Source organism: Herpailurus yagouaroundi, unplaced genomic scaffold (genome assembly GCF_014898765.1).
Source record: "Herpailurus yagouaroundi ecotype Mexico unplaced genomic scaffold, PumYag 139, whole genome shotgun sequence".
Lineage (NCBI taxonomy): Eukaryota > Metazoa > Chordata > Mammalia > Carnivora > Felidae > Herpailurus > Herpailurus yagouaroundi.
The window spans coordinates 33,210,235-33,234,095 of record NW_024412394.1 but is presented as its reverse complement, the minus strand read 5'-3'; the positions used below and the strand labels follow the sequence as shown (position 1 = coordinate 33,234,095).

The following is a 23,861-nucleotide window of genomic DNA, read 5'->3' as shown; positions in this document are numbered from 1 at the left end:
AGGCACTTTGTAACTACAAAGAATAGACTTTATGAATAAAATTTTCATTAATATTTCTTATCTCCTTTCTGGCTTTCAAGGGCCTTACATACTGAGCAAGAGAGAGAGAGAGAGAGAGAAAGAGAGAGACAGAATACAAATAACCAAGACAAGCATCAGAAGATCTGCAAAAGTAATGAATAGAACTAGAATTTACATAGACTAAAATCACAGCAAAGAATCTGTGGAAGAAGAGAGTCTTCAACTTTATCTAAAAGGAAAAATATTATTTGGAAAAATATGCAAATTGGGGCCAGGCATCCCACATTTTCCCACAGTGGGGATACGGTATGAACAAAGGTGAAGTGGTAGTGAGAAGAAGTTGCATAACTCAGGGGACAGTGAGTAGAGAAACTTCACCTGAAATCTAGAATCTGTGCTAAGAGCAGTGATGAATTTAAAAGATGTTTGAGTCATATTATGCTGGCAAGACTTTGGACTTGGACTTGGTGTCAAAGAGGCATTAAATACTTCTGTGGAGAGCAACGTGACATGATCAAAGCCAATCTTTATGACAAAACTTATGACAGCAGTATCTAAGAAGGTTTGGAGTTAGAGACACAATGGCAAAAGAGAGTGGAATTAATAGCTGAATGCACTGATCCAGCGTGATATGGCAAGAGCCCGGACTGGGGGCTATAGGAGTGTAGTGGGAACAAAAATTAATATTAGATATAAAAAAAAGGTTATAAAAGGATGAATGTCACTTCATTAATTAACATCAATAGAGGAAAGAATAGAAAAGAGACTTCAAGTTATATATGGATGCATAAGATGCTGAGTGAAATACCCACTAAGAAATAACCCACAACTATAAAATTAAATCTGTAGACGAACTGAACTAAAAGGTCAGACTGGTAATAGGGAGGTGAATCTGAAATCTTAACAAAAGAATTGGATGGGGGCACCTGAGTGGCTCAGTTGGTTGAGTGCCCGACTTCCGCTCAGGTCATGATCTCACGGTCTGTGAGTTCGAGCCCGCGTTGGGCTCTGTGCTGGCAGCTCAGAGCCTGGAGCTTGCTTCGAGTTCTGTGTCTCCCTCTCTCTCTCTGACCCTCCATGCCCCTGCTCACACCCTGCTTTCTCTCTCTCTCAAAAATAAATAAACATTAAGAATTTTTTTTAAAGAATTGGCTGGACACTAGCTAGCACTTGTCCTACCAAGGTAACTGGGAGCTGGCACTGAATTTGTGACATGCAGCCTAGAATCAGAAAGGGCTGCCCTGTAGGTGAAACAGATATGAGAAAAGCTACACCCACCAGGCCCTAGGAAAGTGCCAGACGGGAAAAGTGCTAGACTTGGAAAGCAGGGAGACAGCTTGCCAACTTCCCAGATCCATGGGTAGAAAATATTTATCTGTGAGAAATAGAGAAAGCAGGCCTGAGACACACACATGTGTAGTCTGAATTAAATCAAACCATGTAACACAGAAACCCTTTTCTGAGAAACTGGCTTAAAAACTATCTGGTACCAGTGAAAACCCTTTAGTGTATTTGCATACAACATTTGCATACACAAATCACTCTCTAAGTTTTGTCATATAACCCTAGCAGAAACTGCAATGCACACAGTAAAATGGATCACTATGGGAAAACAGCAGATGGGGAAAAACAGAAACAATGAGAATTTATACTTGTGAAACAGAAGATAATTTTTTCAAAAGCCAGAGTCAACAATGATGAGACAATCAAACTTAAATACCTAGAAAAATGGCTAAAACTCCTATAGAGACACTTCCCATTTCTCTTACACCAGGAGAAGAGGCCTCAAAGCAAAAGAGAGCAAGAAGGAAACTAAGAAAAGGGAGAGCCAGAGAGGCACAATCCAAAATTCCATGTTTAAGTTCAGCTCAAGTCTGGCTAATCTCTGAACCACACATTATGGAACAAACAGAAAGCAGCTTACAATTAAGACTGAAGTGATATCTGAACTGTCAACCACTGTAGACATGGAAGTGTGTAATTTGAGTTTAACCAAGTCAGTTGCCTACTAAAACAAAAACTTTGATATATTTGAATTAGCATAACAGAATCTAGAATCTACATAATATAATATTCACAATACAAAATTATTCACCATACAAGAAAGTATGACCCCTTGCCAAGGAAAAAGACAATCAAGAAATGTCAACTCTGAAAAGGAAAAAAAAATGTCAACTCTGAGATGACCCAGATGTTGGAATTATCAGGCAAGAAATGCAAAACAGCTATTACAGTTTTGCTCAGTGGGGTAAAGGAACATATTCTCATAAGTGAAAAGATAGGGAAATTAAGAAGAAATCAGAAATGGTTAAAAGATCTAAATGGAAAATTTTAAAACTGAAAAACACGATATTTGAAATTTAAAAATTTCTCAAAGAACATAATAGCAGAATGTGAAAAACAGAGGAAAGAGTCAGTGAGCTTGAAGAAAGATCAATAAGAATCATTCAATCAAGAAAAAGAAGGAGGAGAAGGAGAAGGAGTAGAAAGGGAGGAGGAGAAGGAAGGGGAGTGTGGTGGAGGAGGAGGAAAAGAAGAAAGAGGAAGAGAAGGAGAAAAGAGAGAGAGGAAAAATATAGAGAAATTACACTAAGTAAGAACAGAGTTTTAGAGATCTGTGAGACCATTCCAAACATATCCATATAGGTAGTTAGAGTCCAAGAAGGAGAAGGGATAGAGAATGGAGCTGGGAAAAAAATTGTAGAAATCGTACCTGCAAAAATTGGTGAAATCCATAAATTTACATATCCATGCAGTTCAGAAAACTCCAAACAGGATTAGTTAGAAAAAGACCATGGCTAAGTATGTCAGGGTGAGACTACTAAAAACCAAAGATAAAAAAAATATATTGAAAATGGTCAGAGAAAAATGACACATTATATACAGATTCAAATGGCCACACAGTTCTCATCAGAAATCATGGTGCCTGGAAAACAATAAAATAATATCCTTAGTGCACAGAAAGAAAATAAACTAGTGATCCAGAATTCTATATCCAGCAAAAAATATTCATCAATAATTAAGGTAAAATAAAGACATTTTCAGATTTTAAAACAAACAAGCAAAACTCTAAGGGAACTGATTGCCTCTAGATCTGTACTACAAGAAATACTAAAGGAATACTAAGTACTTGTACTTAGTACTTGTACTACAAGAAATACTGTGTTTTCATTAGGAAAACACAGCAATCATAAAGGTGTATTGCCTAATAACAGAGCCTCAAAAATATATGAAGCCAAAATTGATAGAATTAGAGTAATAACGGAGAATTTTATACCCTTATCTGAATAACTTATAGAAAAACTAGTCTAAAAAAGCAGCAAAGACAGAGATCTTATAAAACACTACTATGTTGATCTAATTGATATGTATACATTATTATATTCAGAAAATTCTCTTCATGAATGACACAGAACAGTATATACTCTATGATTCCATTTATATACAATGCAAATAAATCTGTAGTGACAAAAAACAAAGCAATAGTTGCTTGGGGGTAGAGACAGAGAGAGGAATGGAATGCAAAGGAGCATAAGAAATCTTTTAGAGTTGATAAATTGCTGTATCAATTTTTGATGGTTTCATGAATGTACACAACTATGAAAACTCATTGAGCCATGTGTTGACTGAAGGTAGTTTATGGTACACAAAATATTCTTCAATAAAAGTGATAAGAAAAATATAAAATTGAATACCTGTAATTTAAAAAAGCATAAATAGTATGATCCCATTTTTCTAACATTTTAAAATTTGTCTTTCTATTGTTTTATGCATGGAGAGAGTTCCTGAGTAATACTCCTCAAATGTTTATAATGGTGAATTGAGGGAGCCAGAAGGTTGGGAGTATGATTTTTTTTCTTTTATATTGCTTCAATTTCTTTTTATAATGACCATATGTCATTTTTGCAAAACCCATAAATTAATTTTTAAAAGTGAATTGTTAATGAAGAAATGAAAACACCATGATAGAACACTTCTTTTAAAACAAAGAGCAATAGAAGCAAAAAAAAAATTATAGCATGATTGTGGGACACATCAGAAAAGAGGAAGGGTTTTCATGAAAGGGAAGAATCTGTAAATATGCAACACAGAGAGGTGGAGGAACCCTGTGCTTTTCCCCTTACAGTTCCCTGGGCTTTATTTTCCTGATTAGAAGTTAATCAACCTGTGAAATAAATTCATGCCAACATGCAAATAGGCATTAAGATTTTCAATTAGCCAATGTCAAATTTTCCCTTAGCTGAAGCCAAGGAGATACCATGCCTCATTCCAAAAAAAGGGTAGTAATGTTGCAAAATAGATAATATGAGGCTACAAAATATGGTATCACATAGGTACTCAAAAGATATAATTTTAGTAAACAAATGAACAGATGAATGAAGACAGGATAGCTGTCCAGTATAATTTATACTCCATCAGGGGTTGCATGTTCTACCACAGCATATGTCTAGCCACCTTTCAAGTCCTTTAAATCTGTGGTGATGCAAGATCACTTTCTCAAATGATAGGTTCATATATATATACAGCACCTCATTATACTGCAGGTGAGATTTATAGACAGGTGTCATGATATGTGTATAGTAAGGGACATACAACTTTATAACCATCAAGTTGGAAATCCTGGATAAGATTCTAGTCTCTCAGCAGTTCCTGAAACTGAATTATAATAACCAACAGTAGTAACTAGGCTTCCAAGAAATACATTATCCACCAGGAATAGTTTGCCTTTTGAAGTTTCCTAATCATCCCCTCTTCAGGTTTTGTTTTATATATGAACAAAAATATGAATCAATGATAGAAAATTTAAAGCCTCACGTCCATGAAATGATAAAAAGTTCAATGAAAAATCTGAGTATTATGTTTATAAATAATGTCATAAATATCCAGATGTTTAAGTAATTGGTGGTTTTTAACTGCATTTTTTTTTTTGCAGTTTTATCCAGGAATTGGTAATTCTTAAAAGCCCCTGTGGGTATATATTTTTGTGTTTTTTCAAAATAATCTATTTTTATGACATTATTTTTGGCCTAAACTTGAAACAGTTGGTGCTGTTGCTATTAGCAACAAAAAGAAGACATAACTCAAGCAGTATCCATAAGACCAATCTAACAGAATGATGGGTCACACTCATGACCCAGGAATCCTCATTTAAGGTTCAAAGCTTTGAGGACCATACTATTTTAAGCCATACCATGGGTGCTATAGGGATCTAATAGTAAAGCCTCATAGTAAGTATCTATCTTTAAAAGGAAAGAAAAAAAGTATGGTTTTTAGTTGTCGTAACATAGAGATCTTTGGTTGCATAACTAAGAAGTTTAAAAAAAAAAAAAAACCTTGGGCCCCACTCCTAGAAATTCTGATTTACTTGTTATGAGATGTGCCTGGGCATTAGGATTTCTAAAGATTTTAATATGATTTTAATATGCAGCCAAGTATGAGAACTTCTGAACTGGAGTATCTTGAAATCTTCCCATTCAACAGCTGAGTGACTTTTCTGGCATGAACAAAAAGGAAATCTGTTTTTCCTAACAATTACGTGTAACTTTAACTTTATCCTGAGGTATTGTTATTCAACTGGCAAGAAAGAAATAGTGACTCAAGTTTGGTGACAAACTGCAAAATTCTATAAGGGCTGTAGAGTAAGTCATTGAAATGTTTAAGAAATTATACGTTTTCCTTAAAAAGATCACAAAGCAAAGACTTGCCATGTCCACCATTCATATTTGACTTAAAAATATTTAAACTTCAATATTCTATATTGCAATAAAAAATATGTTCCTGAAGTCAAAGTATGCATATATGTATAAAGAACGATAAATATGTGTGTATCAATCACTCACATGTCCTATCCTCAAGAAATAACACTTAGAATTCACTCTCAGCTTTTCAGAAATAAATGTTTATCCTCAAGTTTAGTTTTATATATACATATATATACACATATATTACTGTATGTAATATATAAATATATATATTTAATATGACAGTAATGTGCACACATGAAATAAAAGTTTTGAAATGGCCTAGAACCATTACAATACATTCTTTTATCATTATCAAATTTTTCAAACATTCACTGATGTCTAAAGAATAATTTAAAATACAACCACCACCTAGAGTTAACATATTTTTAATTAAGAAGCTTTAATTTTTAGAGCAGTTTTAAGTTCACAGCAAAACTGAGCAGAAAATACAGAGTTCTCATACACTCCCTGCCACCTCACATGCACAACCCACCCCCACTTCCAACATCTTGCACTAGCGTGGGACACTTGTTATAATCAATGAACCTACAACAATGCATCATGATCACCCAGAGTCCGCAGTTTACATTAGAGTTCATTGCTGGTGGTGTACATTCTTAACCTATTATTCTACCATATTTGCTTAGCGTTTTTTTAGTTTTAAGAAATAAAATATTACCTATCCAATTAAAGCCCTTTTGTGTCTTCCTAGATCTCTCTTTTCTTTTTGCACATAGATGTGCACTTCTGTGCTCTCTCTCTCTCTCTCTCTCTCACACACACACACACACACACACACACACACACACACAGCTACCTATTTCCTTCACAATCTTTGTAGAGAAAGGTAAACAACATCTTAAGTTTTATGGGTGTCCTATCACCCCATATTTTAAAAAATAACTTTACTAGGTATGTATCGTATAGTATAGCATTTTGATTTCTTAAACTTTTAGTTGACTTTCTCAATTAAATGTGTTCAAAGTTGACATAAAAGAAATCACACTGTATACATAATTTTGCAACCTACTTTTTTTACCTGACATATTTTCATGATAAATTCATGCAGATAAATGTAAATCTAGTTTATTTAAACTTCTATACAAATGTGTATTCTGATTTATCAGAATCTATTGATTTTTCTGCTGATGGATATTTACATTTTTGCTTTATTTGCATTTATAACAATACCACATACACACATATGCACATTTCTAGTGCATTTATTTGTTCAAGTGCCAGAATTTCACTAGATTATAAACAACTGGGGGTAGAATTCTAAGATTTTAATATATACCTACCTTTGGTTTCTTTAGGTATTGCCATATTGTTCTCTAATGTGGTTATACCAGTTTATGCTGTTACCAACAGCTGGCATTGTTAAAATTTTAATTTTGGTCTTTCTGATAGCTTGAAGAGTAAATCTTATTGTAACTTGCATATCTTTATGATTCAAGCTGAACATCTTTTCAAATGACTGTTAGCCATTCAAGTGTCTTCTTTTAAAAACTGCCCTATCCAACTTTGCTCATTTTTCAGTTGGGTTTTAAATATTTTTCTCATTAATTATAGGAGTGTAGGAGTTCCTCATGATTTTCTCTCATGTGTTTCAAGTATCTTTCCTGGTCAATGGTTTTTTAACTTTGCCTATGGTTTCTTACACCACACAAATTACTTATTTTATAATCTTTCTTTAAAAATGTTTGTTTATTTTTGAGAGAGAGAGCAAGAGAAAGCACACATGTGCAAGTGGGGGAGGAGTACAGAGAGAGGGAGTAAGAATCCTAAGCAGGTTCTGCACCGTCAGCACAGAGCTCATTGTGGGGTTCTAACTCACAAACCATGAGATCATAACCTAAGCCAAAATCAAGAGTCAGAGGCTTAACTGACTGAGCTACTGAGGAGCTCCAAATTTTTAACTTTAATATATAACATTTATCAATCTTTTGCTTTATGGTTTATGATGTTTGTGTCTGCATTTAGGTTTATTCCCACAATACAGAAATGTAATTATCTGGTAAAAATGCTTAAACACATTTTGAAGGTCTTAATAAAAAATGGCCATATTATTTTCCAAAATTGTTGAAGAGTTAATACACCTGCCATCACTGTGTAAGAGCAACTGATTTACTATGTTCTTGTGATAGTTAATTTTATGTCAACTTGGCTAGGCCATGGCACTCAAATATCTGGTCAAACATATTTGGAAGTTACTGTGAGGGTATTTTTTACATGACATTAACATTTAAATCAGTAGCTTTGAGTAAATAGATTACTATTCACAATGTTGGTGGTCCTCATTCAATGGATTAAAAGTTTTAAGAAAAAAAACTGATCTTTCCCCAGGAAGAGGAAATTCTTCCGGCAGATTGCCTTCAGACTCAAACTGCAACATCAACTCTTCCTTGGGTCTCTAGTCCACCAGCCTAACCTGCAGATTTTGGCTTGCCAGTCTCTACAATCACCTTGAACCAATTGCTAAAATAAGTCTTTCTCTATACACATGCTGGTTCCCGTTCTCTAGAGAACTCTGACTAATCCTGTTATACAAGTCTTATTTTCCATGTAAGTTAGATATTTCGTGGCCCAGTGTCACTCACAGTTAATAAGAGATTTCAGGCTTTCTGATTTGTTTGCTATCAGGAACACTTTTTATTTCAGGTTTAGTTGTCTCTTCCTTCTGTTCTTTTTGTCACCATATTTGTCTTTGCCTTAACTTGGTTGACATTTCCTTTGGATGGACTTTTTATGAAATGTCCCCATTCATAAAGATTTTGTACTATCACTACCAAATCTCCTTATATTACTCTGAATTATAAAATCACTGGCATATGCAATCAAATTGCTGGAACACATTTTATGTTTTCTAATTTTCCAGTAATCTAATGATAGTGTTTATTTAAAATAGTACCTTATGAATGAAAAAACAATTTCTAATTATTTAACCTAACATGTCTGTGGGAATGTGGTTCAAGGGAGAATTTTGACATTAGTAAGACAGCAATATATTTTTTAAAGGTATCAAATATATCAAAAAAAAGTATTTAACAAACAGCTTCTGTAACATTTGTATATAGCTATATCTCTGGGAATGTGTAGAACAAAATCATTCCCTGATCTATATAAACTACTTCCAATTTCAATTTGATGCTTTCTTTAAAATATAGTTTAAAAAGCATAATGAACTTGCAATAAATGATCTCATGGACTGAAAATGGGAAACTTGCTATTGTTCCAACTTCCACAGTAACCAAACCAGCCTTATTCACATTCTACATCAAGAGCCAAATGCCATTCATGAGACAAAATAATTGCTGATAGCAACAGAAATATTTTTAAACTACCCTCTTTTTTTATTCACATCTGTTCTGTGTTTGAATGAATTTTTGTTTTGTTTTAGAAAATGTGCATAACTGTATATTAAGTAGCTAAGATCTACGTGTGTGAATGAGTGAGAACAGCTGACACAGAGTATATCACAGGACTGTAACATAATATGACTGCTGTGACCCATGATGGTCTTTCCCTGTGGGATAAAGTGTAATGGAACTCTTTATTGGTTTCCCAAACATAAACAGTACACAGACTTGTGTGCCTTTTCATTTTCAAATCATGACGTGTTATTCTTAGAAGCAAATGCTGGCATTAAAAATAGATACTTAATTCCCAAGTACAAGATTTTATAGTACAACAGTGAAAACTGCCTTTTGATTTTAATATTTACAAGAACCAAATTTCCTATGTGGAAAGAATGTAACAATTGAGAAATAAGCTTTTTATTGTTATCTTCATGAAGCAATAACTGGAACTTAGGTTCAGAAAACTCTTAAAAGTCTTCATAAAACACAATAATTAAGAGAAAGGAGCCTTTCTATAACTGTAATCCTAAACACATTTCTTTCTCTGAAGAAAAGAAATTTGTTTCTCTGAAGATTACTTTCTCCTTTAAGAAATAAGGCTTAATGCTAGACTCAGACTCTACTAGTCTACTGCCGCTAGGGATGATGTACTTGCATAGAGCAATTAATAAGGCTTTTTTTTTTTTTTTTTTTTTTTTTTTTACCATCAGGGACTCCTTCTGAATCACGAGTTCATCCCATCAGCCAGGTTTGTGCCAACATTTGCTGCCTTTCTCAAGAAGAAATGCTCTTATGAACTTCAGTGAGGTCATTAGTAGTAAGAATGTCTTGAAGCTGTAAAATGCTGAACACTTTTAAAAGGAATTTCCCACACAGTGTTTCATTTCAAAAGGATAGATTCAATTATTGTCTTTCCTCTCTCCCTCCCTCCCTCCCTTCCTTCCTTCCTTCCTTCCTTCTAAAAAAAAATTAAGCCAAGGGTGGTTTCCCAACCACAAGTCTCACAGCTCAAGCTGCCTTTGATTCCACTTTCCCTCACATTCTAAACCCAACCCATAAGCAAGTCTTGTCAGCCCTATCTTCTAAATATATCCCAAATCCAGCTAGTTCTTCCACTTCCACCACTGCCATCCTAATGGATGAGGTGATTTATTCCTCTTCAACACAACTGCAATTGTGCCTCTAATTGGTATGGCCTCTAATTGGTATTCCTGAGTGCATTCCCACTCACAACTATCCAGTGTCCACACAGCAATTGGAGATCTTTCTATGGTGTGAATCAGAACATGGTTCTCTTCTCTATATATCCTCAGTGGCTTCCCATGACCTTCAAGGCTTCTGGTGATTTGGTCCTGCCTATATCTCTTGCTTCATCTTCCTCAATTTTCTCCCTAATTGACTACACTTTAACCAAATTGACTTTCTTTCAGTCCTTCAAACATGCCAAACTTTTTCCTGACTTGGGGCCTTTGCACCTATTGCTGCCTCTTTTGGAGTTTCTATCCTCCCAGATCTCCATGGCTGACTCTTTATGAACAATGATGCCTCAACTCAAATATTACTTCCTCAAAGAGGCCTTCCCTTCCCACCCTTAGCTAAGCAGCCCCTCCACCATCCTTCTATCATATTGCCCCATTTTATCGTCTCTGATCTTCGAAATTGTTTTATTACTTTATGTGTTTATTTTATCACGCCTTCTAATACTAGTTACCAATTTCTGCATGATAAATTACACAAAACTTAGCAACTTAAAACAACAAACATTTACTATCTCATACAGATTTTATGAGTTAGGAATTTGGGAATGGCCTAGCTAGTATTCTGGCTCAGGGTCTCACATGAAGTTGCTGTTAAATGTCAGCCAGGGCTGCAGTCATCTAAAAGTTGACTAGAGTTGGAAAATCTGATTTCAAGATGCTGACACACATAATTGGCAGATTTTTACTGGTTATCAGGCAGAAGTCTCAATTCCTATAATGGAATTGCCATAAGGCTGCTGGAGTATCCATACAAAATGGTAACTGGATTCTCCAAAAGCAAGTAATCCAAAAGAGAACAGTACTTTATGACCGAGGTTTAGAGGTAACACACAGCTATCCAGCAATATCCTATTGATTACATACATAATCCATATTCAATATGAGAAGGGACTGGACAAGGGAATAAATAACAGAAGGCAAAAAAATCATTAACAATCCCTCTTGAAGGCTACTGCACCCTGGATATCACACATTTTCCCTGTTTAGCAATATCCTCTGTTACCAGGGAAGTACCTAACACTCAATGAATGTTTGATTAATAGTAAGTAGACTAACTGATTAGTGACAGAATTGTAATATGTCTGTTTCTGAGTTTGTGTTTGTGCATAAGTGTGTGTAAAAAAATCCTAACTGGAAGTCAAGGAACTGGGCTCCTTTCTAGCTCTGGCCCAACTTCATCATATAATCTTGGAAAAATCACTTCATCTCCATGACCTTTAATAGTGTTATCTATAAAATAGAAATAATACCTATCCTGACTTATTTGCATATTTGTTGTAAACTTATGTAACAGAAACTTAATTCAACTGGAGTTTAGAAAACCAAGATCTAGATTCAAATCATTGGGATTTTAAATTATGTTACATTAGTCCCAACCCTCCATTTCTTCTTTGCTAGAACAAATAGGTTAAATTACATAACCTATAATGCTCTTCCAATTCTCAGATTCTCAGTTTTTATGGCTAAAGCAGAAAATACATTATGTTAACTTCAAGGCACTTTAAGAAACAGTATTGTGTGGGAACACTTTTTTTTTTTTTTTGCCAAAAGAGTCAAAATACAAGTCAACTTGTCACTGAAGCAGCTGGAAGGTGTTTTGATTAGGGAGATGAGGCAGGCCAGCATGGTAATGCCATCCTTTGTTAGAAAGGTCCCATGGGACAGTTGGAGGTGAGATTGGCCATCACTTGAAACCCTCACTTGAGTGAATTATGCAGCTGCTATCACTTCTCAGGCTCCATTTCAGCCTAAATTTGCCACTGGCCTTTGAGGTTTCTGACTTGAGGGCCCAAAGAATTCAAGAAAGTATGAGGAAAAGTTTTTTCACCAAGTCCCAAGAGGGCACCCTTGCTCCTTTCTAGAAATGAAGGGGAAAATGGCCCAACTACAGGTCAGCCTTAATATATAGTATTGTGCACACTATAAATACCCACTTTTATTTTGGAATTCTAGTCAGCCACCCTCAGTCCCTGCATGTACTCACAGATCTCAGCCAGGAACAATTTGCTCCCTCAAAATTGTAAGAAATCTCCTAGAAGCCACCAAATCACTAAATGTTAAGACTTCTAGCTCACAGGATTTCATTTAAAGTCCTCAATTACTTTTGTTTTAAAACTTGTTTATTGTATGTCAGTAGGAATTGAGGATAACAGCTACCCATATTTGTACTTCAGCCATGTTTGTTTCTTCAACACCATTTTGAAAACTAAGATTTGTATGTAGGTTTTATAAAAACAATTTGTTGGTTTGGCATAGAGACAGTTTAACTTTTTAATCTCTCATTTATTGCTTTTCTTACTAAAAACTGCTTTAATTTTGGGCAGTCATAACCCACTTGATCCTCACAGTAAACAATACAATTAGCAGCCTGGGGGTGGGGGATGAGGGTTTGTGTTTTGGTTTATATTGTGACAGAAATGGAAATGCCTGAAGGAATTTTAATGTTTGTATCTTATAAGAATACCACATTTCCCATGCTTCTAAGAACTCAGAAATATCTCTTATTTGTGTTTAGAATAAAAGCTGGGGTGTAACATTCTGAATGATGATGTAACTGATATATTTGAACAAACATCTGTAGGCAAGACAAACTGCCATTGATTTGTTTGTGGAACTGGACCATTTAATTAAGTATGAAGATCTTAGCTGCTTATTTGTCAGCATTCTTACAAGTTAGTCAGTTTACAATAAGCCCAATACATCCAAGCATATTAGCACAGCTCTGGGCCTAGAACCCTACAAAAACATTAAGATTCAAAGCAATACAGAACAATGCTACCAATTGCATTGCATTACCCATCTAGAATTTTTGATGCTTAATCCCTCAAAGCCACCTTGAACCATGTGCTGCAGCCACCAAGGGTGTTGAATGAAAAAAATCTGAAGGGATTAAGGAGTCATTTCCACTAGAGAGAAACACATTTTCTCAGCTGTTCTGGTTTCAATGAGGAGGGATTTTCCCTAAACCCTCCTGTCCTCTTCCCTCCTCTTCACTCCCTTCTCCCTGAGGGAAGTAGAGTAATTTATTAGGTGGGAATTTAATAATAAATTTGGCATGTTCAGTTCAGTTCTACCCTTTATCATCTTTGGGGGAGAGGCCCTCTGTAACTCAATCCATAAACCCTACCTGGCAGGCCCCCATAGCTAGGCAGACCCAGCTGGCTTTAGCATTGCATTTACGGTGGGTAAATCTCTCTGATGATCAGTTAGTAAGACTATCTCTCATAAAGTACAGCCTTCAACTTTGGTAATATGTTGGGTTTCTACTTGTCGATCTTTATCTTCTCAAGACTCCAGAAGTTTCCAACAAACCAATTAATTACCTAATTAACAGAAATGTCCTGGTAAATTTCCATACACCTGCACAGCCCCTATACCAAGTCCATACTTGCAGCAATACACCAGGTTTGAAAAAATATACATGCTAAGCAAGTAGTTAAGGGTAAGACAGGAAAATGCCTTTGATAACATATTAAGTGAAACAAGTAATGTAAAATTTCTGTATTTTAAACACTGCATTAAGTGTTCATGTAAGTCAATTTTTGTGCATATTTGTGAATATTTTTATTGACTTTTATAAAAGATTTCTTTCATGTTTTAATTAGTTCTCTCACTACTGAAATATGCTATATCACCAATAAATGTCCTAAGCAAAGACCTCTTGTTTAGCATAAAACTACAGCAATTTTTCTATAAAATATATGGCTTCTCTTTTTATAATTACTTGAATTTAGATTATTAAATGGACACTTAGAAGTGAGGTGAAAATTTTACATTGCCCAGGAGCCAATTTAGAAAAACAAAGTACTTGCAGACAGCAAAATAGTTTTTTTGTAATATGGGAATACATTACCTACAGCTATGCATTTATTTATATTATCCAGTAACCTTGAAGGGAATGAACCTGCTGCTAGTCTTTCTTGATTTTCTGTGTATCTTTCACTTCTTCACCCTACACTTCGTCCTATGCTTTGAAATCATGGTCAAAATTTCCACTTCCCTAGTAACAGCCACTGTCAGGGACTCCAACTTGCATTGGACAGCAGTAGACTGGGATTGCACAAATCACTGAGGACTTCCTCAATTCAGGTCCATGAGAATATTTTTGCTTTATATTCTTGTAGTTAGATTGGCATCTAGATCATGAAGCTAGGAGAATCACGTGTATTGCATTAAGGGTGGACTGCTCATGGTATTACATTGAAATGAACAGAAAGCTCTTATTTTCTGAAGTAAATTTTATGTTACTAGGCTTTTAAGTGTTTCTACTAAGGTCTAAATTTATTAATAATTTTACATTTTTAGCCTGTCCATATGCTAGTTATAAATGTTCAATCTCTTTTTGTGTATATATATATATATATATATATATATATATATATATATATCTTGAATCCCTGTGTGTAGTGGAGTGTGTGTGTGTGTGTGTAAGTGTAAGGAACAGGTATGAATTTGGGATATTCTAATTCACACTTACCTGAAATGCCTATATCAGAGCCTTTTCAGCTTCACCCCAAATCCACCTGGGCATCTAAATTTACTTTTCAGGCTTTGCTTAAGAATCATGAGATACTTGGGGCGCCTGGGTGGCGCAGTCGGTTAAGCGTCCGACTTCAGCCAGGTCATGATCTCGCGGTCCGTGAGTTCCAGCCCCGCATCAGGCTCTGGGCTGATGGCTCAGAGCCTGGAGCCTGTTTCCGATTCTGTGTCTCCCTCTCTCTCTGCCCCTCCCCCGTTCATGCTCTGTCTCTCTCTGTCCCAAAAATAAATAAACGTTGAAAAAAAAAATTAAAGAAAAAAAAAAAGCCACTGCAGCTCTCCTCCTCCTCTTAACTTCAGGATATAACAAGGAAGCATGATAGATCTTCACCTCTGTTTAATTGTCTTCCTCTGAAACTACTTAAGGATTTTGAAATTACAACAGAGACCAGGAAGAAATCTTTAACATGATTTGTTTCAAGGGGAAATGAACAGGATGTGGCAGGACCTAGCATGAAATGGAATGAAAGGGGAAATGAACAAATGGAAGATGTCCTCTGGATTAAGCAGTGAAAATAAAAATGAGGTGATGAAGATGTTTCATCAGAGAGTTAAATGATTTTTAATTTCCTTGGACTCTAAGAGAAAACACAAAGCCGTTATCCATTTGGTTCACTGTGCCAAGATTTGCATTTATTTCCTTCAATGATTATTATTTCTTATGAAAGGATTATTAAAACAACATTAAAGGAATTCCTAAACATGAAAAACACTGTTTCCCATTATCCTAACACTCTGCACTTTTTTGTCACTATCGTTAGCCATCATCTTCCACCCTCAGACCAGATCAAGTGCCTGTTTAAAGCTCCCTGTATTTGTTTTTCATGAATTTAGCCCAGCAGAGCTTAGATATTTTCCTCTCAATTTCATTCCCAGCATTTACCATAGTGTGTAACACATTGTACATGTTTAATACATTTTTGAATAAAAATGAATAAATATTCCTCTTAATTATTCATCCTTGAAACTCATACATCTTCAGCTTTCCCCAACAAACTGATTTTCCTTACTGCCAAGACCTCACCTGCTCATGCAGGAGTTCCTGGTTCCTAAATACTTAGATTACCAATTCTCCCTGGTCTCTGCTGCTCCAAGGGGCAATTCTCAGCCAATCATACCAACCCCAGGACTCTAAATGCCACCTGGAGGGAGAAAAATGGATCCTCCTTCTCTCCCTCCCCTACCCCTCCTTGCTCCACAGCAAGACCACTCGGGCTCCAAAATGCTACAAAGCTTAACAGGTACACGGTCCACCTCTACCCCATGGTAAACATGTGTTGGCAGATATGAGTTAATTAATGAGCCCCTTATGAGTCAATCAGTGCAAATTCCAGCAGGAGAATGGTGTGTTCTAGCCTCACTTCCAGCTTTTACGCCTATGTGTTTACGAAACCAGTTCACTCAACAAGTCTGGTCTTGATAGGGACATACATAACATGCAGGTTTTGAGGGGAGGTGTTTTATTTTGTTTTGTTTCTTTCCTATTATTGTATCTAACCATAATCTATACAATTTCCTTTTTAAGCCCATGTATCTCTAGAAAATCCTTGTAGCTTTCTGGTCCCTTTCAGATAGTAAAAGAGCATCATTCAGTTCTTCTCACTTAAAATTCTACTCATATTTTCCCTTCCCCACAGGTCAGGTTCAGTCTTTGGCCTGTGGGATCTGTAGTTCTTAAGAGGCATGGTCTTCTCTTTTACTCCTCCCAACTATTTTCCTATGAACTGTCATATGGGAAGAAGAAATAGAGAAAAATGGCTGGGGTTCAGCATAGTTGGTTGCTTGTTAATGGGAGAAGGTAACCCTCAAATCTACTCTTTGAAGTCTCTATCAACATGATGGCTTCTGAAGAGATGCTGTGCATGATTTCTTAGGGGTACTCTTCATCTTCAGCTTGATATCTTCCTTTACTGAGGAAACTTCCAGAAAGGGTCAACCATATCCCCCTTTTGGCTACACCAGCAATCTTTGTCTTCAGACTTCTATCTGAGTGGGGAATCCTCTTGCCTGGCCAGCAGCTGCCTGAGCAGCTCCATGTCCCTGACTCTTCTCCAACCTCTATGTACCTTCTTACAGAGCCAAAGGAACTCCTGAGGTGGCCGCATGGGCCCTCTGATGGATTAGGAGCATTTCCCCATTTTCTTCCCATGTATCCAAAACCAAGGATGCCACACACTTCATGATTCAGTTGCTTCAGTGAGGTTTCTGCCTGATGAAATCACCAGGTGAGAAAAAGACAACAGTCTTCACATTCACATTTAGCCCCCTAACTGTGGTGTATATATATATCAAGATCTCCCAATTTCTCCCTCATCTTCTGTCTCAGGGGTTCCACCAGCATGGCTCTGCCAGCTCTGCAGCTCAATAAGCATTTAATCAAAATTGAAATGCCTGCTGTCTCCTTCCAATTCAGTTTCCTCTTCAAAACTTTCTCCCTCTTGCCTACTTGAGAAAAAGAGCTACCAATCTATGAAAATGTATTGTCCTCTCTTTCAGAGTGAACATGTGTCCCTGGGAGACCTGGACCCAGACAAAGACTATGTTTCCCAGCCCCACTGACATGTAGGTGAGTCTATATATGACTTGGTTTACCAACAGAGTGAGAATAGAGGTCACAGATCACCTCCAGGCCCAAGATTTTAGGAAACTAGTGACTTCTTGCTTTCTCTTCCTCATTCTGTCAGTTAGCTGCGATGAACTTTGATGCCTTGCAAGATGGTCAAGATACAGCATACAAGGAGCTTTGGTTCGTAAATGACCACAGAGGGAAGCCACCCTCTGACCATGTAACACACACATAGGAAAAAAAACCCCACTATTGTGTTAATAAGCCTACTCTGCATCCTATCACAGTATCCAGAATAATCCTAACCATATCCTAATATGTCTGTGAGAGAAGATGAAGAGTTTTGAGATGGTCGCCCGAGCTTGCAAGGCCAGTTCTGCCACCAGTTCTGCCACCTCTAAATGAGCTCTAGAGATGCTTACTCTGTCTACTCCCATCCCTTTCCCAAACTTTTATCAGTGTCTCTGAACATAGCTTAGGTACCATGGCTCTCATCATGTCTATTTGGTGAACTTCCCAATGGCAACATGCCACCCCTGTTCCATGCCCTCTTCATCCTCCCTTGTCTATATTTATTGTGAGTCTCAGTGACTTGGACCAATGATAAACATATTCAACCCTGCCACCCTAGGAAAGGTATTCAAATTCTCATGGAAATAGAATCCTCAACAGCACTGCCCCCTTTGTCAGTTCATCCCCCAAAATGAATAATATTCACCGATCAACCTGAATTCAAAATAGATACACAGCTAACCTTACTCTGGAGTATGGTTGGGATTTGTAACGTCAAAGTAAACACTGTGCTCTGCTCTCTTTTTTTGCCATTTTTTCATGCTAATCTTCCACATGTCAACCTTGGATTTCTATTTTTTATTTAATAGTTGTATGAGATTACGTTACACAAATAAAAATAACTTATTTAACTATTCTTTTCTTGATGAACATTTATAATTTTCTTTTGTACAACTTCAGTTTATTTTCAGTAAGAAAAAAACTGCTACTATGGTATCTTCAAAAAGACAAATCATTAAAATATAATGAATCCTGGCCTCTAGGAAAAAATTTACCTCTATGAAGTAGTAATTTCCTATGGGATCTCAGAGTTTCAGCTAGTGGCTTCCAGACCACAAACTGTAACCAAACTGTAAAACTATGTGTGGTATGTTAAAAGTTACCTATTTGTTAATAATAAACTTATGAACAAGAATCTTTCAAACTGTTCACTTGGGAGTTCAGGACCCATGAAAAGTCCAATAGTTGTGAAACTTGCTCAGTAATCTAAGTACTCCTAGAATTTTCAAAGTGTATTATGATGTTGGTTTTTAACCTTAACTTTGGAAAAGAGGTAATGATGATGGTTTTTGTACTCTGTTATCATTACCACCTAAGAGGACTGACTCTCTCCCCAAAAGGTTGAATGACTGAGGAGCCTAAATAAACACAGCAGGAGATTCAGCAATGAGAGGTTTCACTGAATGCAGACACAGAGCCTTTTAGTCCAAGGCTGGGGTGTGGAGGCCTCATGCAACAGAGGAGAAGAAAGAAAAAGATGAATCGTCCATGAATCACATCTTGAAAACAGTGCTCTAGGAATCCAGAAGTTATAGCTGGAAAAGCAATGCTGAGGACAAAGTCCAGTGTGAAAGGTGAGGGTGAAGATGGAAGAATATTTAATGGGGTCAGAATTCCAAAGGATGGGCAATTAACCAGGACATAATGTTCAGAACAAGCATAAGAAGTAAATTTAAAGTTGGTGCAGCCACTTAAAAGGGTCATGGCCTGGCACTCTATCAACAAAGATAATTACAGATCAATGACAACCGATTCACATAATAACAACCTGAAGGTGATATAAGACCTGAAAATGCTTTCAAATGATCAAAAATATTTCATCCAATCTAAGATGTTATCTTGTGTAAGATACATTTGAATGCTTTAAATGAAGTCTTAATATGAAGAAAATGTAAAAACTATAAAAATAAAAATGGAAGAATATGTAGAAGAATATTTGTATAATTTTGGTCAAGGGAGAGATCTTAAGATAGATAAGAAATCTAGAAAGAAAATACAATTATATTTACATTAGAATATACTACATTGGAATACACAGAATATACATATAAATTTTTTTCTATAATCTCTAAAACCATGATATGTATTATTTTAGTTAGACAAGGCTAGACCACAATAACCACAAACTGACTCTCAAATCAAAGTAGTGTAATCCACTAAAGATTTCTTTTTTGCTCACATCTCAGTCTGAATCCCATCAGGAAGCATCCTCCCACTTAGAGCAGCCCACCTGGAGCACCAGGCCTCCCAGGCCACTGCAGTGGGGAAGAGATGGAGGAGGCCAACTGAGGCAGTTAGTAGCTTTGGCCTGAAGCCATACCAGCCTCTTCTGTCCAAAGTCCATTGATAAAGCAGTCATCTAGGCCAATTGAACTGCAAGGGAAGCTGGGGGTGTGGGGAATGACAATGGATATTTTTGGACACCATCTCTAACATAGCTAATCAAAAGGCTTTATTTGGATAGAAATCCTTCCAAACACCATATGTGTTTTCATTAGAAGCAAACAACTGAAGAATTCAACAGAACCTATAATAGACACCTACAGTTCAATGTAGCCCAAGGAGACATATCTTCTGAAAAATAAGTAACACCTTCTTCTACCTTAATATTTTATAAATGGCATACTCCTCTGTAAAATATCAAATATGATTAATTTAAAATAAACTCATTGGACATAATTGTTTTTAAAGTAATGTGGACAAAATATTTATAACTCTGTTGTAACTGCGATATAGAAGTTCCCCTTTAGACCAGAAGCTTTAAAGATTTAGACATAAAGCCCACCAAATAAGGGTAAGCTAAGACAAGACTGCTGCATCCAACAGGCCCTGGGAGTGTCATTTGTGAGCCGAGTGTGTATGGTGTGGTGTGGGGTTATTCAAAAAGACAAAGGAAAACAACCCCTGGAATTATGCAACACAGCAGCCCTGAGCAGAAATGTGGGAAAATACTCATTTTAATATTTATTGGAAAACATTATCTGCCTTAGGAACTGTTATTAAAGACCTCAAGAAGAGAGTGACAGCCAAATAAAATTAGAGAGCATTTTTGTCTAAAATCTTCTGAAATCAGGTAAAACTGAACTAATAAAAGAATTTAGGTGATGGCCTGAAAATGTAAGCATAGAAATAAATGAAAAACAAGGAACAAGGCCAGGAAAATTGAGATTTAACCAAGCAGAGAACCATTAGAACTACTGAGGCTTCACCATAAGACCAGCAGGAGGGCTGGAAGCTTTCTCACTCCCACCTACATTACTTCAACTATTTTTCATTACTCTGCCTTGAGTCTGGTTATAAAGTAATATTACTCATTTTTATAAACATGCCGGAATTTATCCATCCAAATAACTGTTGTTTCAGTTAAAGTAGTCACCTTTAGAGGCTGTGAGCTTATTTGATTGACATTATCATTATCCAAATATTTTTGGAAACTCCACTTTTGGAATTACCTTCAAAGTCAGCATCGAGTTCTTTTCAATGACGACAAATCAATGTCCTAAAATGGGACACTGATTTGAAGTCACCAAATGTCAGTTGAAGCTAACTGCATAAGGCATATTATCAAGCTAGTTAATATCACTTCAAATTTTAAAATACATATAAGGACACATAACTTTAATAGTGAATATAATTCTACTTTACCCCACACACAGTTGTGAGAGACAGTCTGCTAAAATGATTTGAGCAAAGGCAGCTAGCATTGTTATCCATAGACATAGTTCAACAGAAATCTCTGTGAAGTCTGCTATATTTACTTTAGCAATGTGCACTCCAGCTGCTATGTGGAAGGCCTACTTCACTAGCACATGATGATGTTTCCGTGTGTGTGTGTGTGTGTGTGTGTGTGTGTGTGTGTGTGTATGTATGTGCATGTGTATATATGTGTATATATGATGGGGGAAAAGTTTTATCTACTTTTTGAGTACTTTGCATTTTCCTGTTTCACTAGTAAAGAAGAAAATGATTGCTGTCCATTTTCTTTATTTATAACTTGCTGGTTTTTTAGTAGACATTGGTATATCAGGAATAGTAATGTATTATCTATCTAGGATGTTATTTTTTTTTCAACGTTTATTTATTTTTGGGACAGAGAGAGACAGAGCATGAACGGGGGAGGGGCAGAGAGAGAGGGAGACACAGAATCGGAAACAGGCTCCAGGCTCTGAGCCATCAGCCCAGAGCCTGATGCGGGGCTCGAACTCACGGACCACGAGATCGTGACCTGGCTGAAGTCGGACGCTTAACCGACTGTGCCACCCAGGCGCCCCTAGGATGTTATTTTAATTGTGCATTCTTTGCCCTGATTCATTGCTTTGTATAAGGTATGTATTAAATATGTATGCACATACATATGGGCACACACACACATATGTAAATATCTGCTATATACATGTGCTATATAGCTAGGTTAAATATAACTGTTTTCTTTCTAAATTTCCTACCTACTACTTAAAGTTTCCCTTGTCCAAAATTGTACAAATACCTTCCTGTATATTCTTCTACTTTCAATTTTATATTTAGTTTTCACATTACGTTCATATTGAAGTTTCATTTAAAAACAGGCTTAAGGAGGAACCTCTAGAAGCCAGTCACCCTTTCAAGTTCTAGTAGTTTCTACCACATCTTTACATCCTCCTTTCACATAGGTCATTTCTTTCTAATCAAAATATATCTACTGTTTCCACAAATATATTTTGAAATAACAAACCATTTTTCTTGTATAATAGTGTATGCATATTTTTCTTGACTTTCCTCCAATTAATTAAAATAAATTTAATTCAACAAACACTTCCTGTCTGTTGTTGTCTACTTATATCAAATACTGGGGGAAACATTGCCTGGGATCCAAATAGCGGTATATGTGACATGGTAATTTCCCACAGGGCACTTCCAAACTTCTTAGATGACATGTTACTTTACTCCTGAAAAAAATCTGCACAGCTTACAGGTTAAACTTCATATTAACGGACTGATGTTTTATACACTAATCATCACTTAAAATTTGATAGTGGGAAGGGAAATGGCAAAGAACTTGTTGTATGTTAAGATGGCAGGTTGTCTTTTTGTCCTCTTCTGAGAAAAAATAAAATAAAATCTAATTTTCACTTCCTTTTCTTTTCAGTTTGTATGTGATTTAGAGGAAGGAAGTGTTCAGGGAAGAAATCAGTTTCCTAAAGTTTTTAGAACCAAAAGACTTGGGAGATTGGATTTTTCTTTTGCTAAAACAACAACTGCAAACGGATATTTATATAAAGAGCTAGGTCAAACCTAACAACTTAAGAATTTATTTTTAGATTTCTGCTTGGCCAAAGGGGAAATATGGTAAATGAGCCTTATGTTCTTAAATGGGCATGTAGTTGAACTCAAAATATTTCAGAAATCTGACAGAAGGCAATGAAGAACATCAGCTTTCCTAGGCATCATTAGAAATCCCAAAACAATGACAATATTACAACTGTTTTCTTCCTTTTTAAAAAAAATTTACTTTCAGTTTTAGTACTCAAGATCTCTACATTTTTGAAGATGCCAAGACAAAAACAAAAAATGATTATATAAACAGAGAGATATAAACAGAAAATCCAGTCACTTTAGCTGAATGTGTAGCAGAGTTGTGCTCTATGTGGAAGCCACCAGTCACATGTGGCTATTGAGCACTTAAAAGGTAACTAGTCCTAATTGAGATGAACAGATGAGTTAAATACACACTGGATTTCAAATATTAAGTATGAAAAAATGTATAGAATATCTCAATCAAAATTTTATATTCATTACAATTGAAATAGTAACATTTTAGACATCATTGGTGAATTTTAAAGTATATTATTAAAACTAAATATACCTGTTTCTTTTTCCTTTTTTAAAACATGACTACAAGAAAATTTAAAATTTCATATGTGACTCACAAAATCTTTCTATTGTATACCACTGTAGTAGAGCAGTGGAATTAAGAGCTAGGCTCTGGGAATGCCTGGGTGGCTCAATTGGTTAAGCTTTGGACTCTTGATTTTGGCTCAGATCATGACATCATGGTTGTGAGACTGAGCCCATGTTGGGCTCTACACTGGGTGTGGAGCTTGTTTAAGATTCTCTCTCTCCCTCTCCCTCTGCCCCTCATCTGCTTGTGCACACACTCATTCTCTCTCTGTCTCTAAAAAAAAAAGAAAGAAAGAAAAGAAAAATAAAAAAAAAGAGAAAAGAAAAGAAAAGAAAAGAAAAGAAAAGAGAAAAGAAAAGAAAAGAAAAGAAAAGAAAAGAAAAGAAAAGAAAAGAAAAGAAAAGAAAAGAAAAGAAAAGAAAA

At 36.0% G+C, this 23,861-nt stretch overlaps 1 long non-coding RNA gene across 2 annotated transcripts; it reads left to right on the top strand.

Annotated features, from left to right (window-relative positions):
- The first annotated feature begins 16,488 nt into the window (after positions 1-16,488).
- LOC121029658 (uncharacterized) lies at positions 16,489-19,291 on the top strand. 2 transcript variants are annotated; one of them, XR_005789826.1, is made up of 3 exons: positions 16,489-17,147; positions 17,419-17,488; positions 18,901-19,291. It is a non-coding gene; the product is annotated as an uncharacterized LOC121029658 (long non-coding RNA). The 2 variants fall into 2 exon arrangements; XR_005789827.1 differs by lacking the exon at positions 18,901-19,291 and adding an exon at positions 17,607-17,754.
- Positions 19,292-23,861: the final 4,570 nt, after the last annotated feature.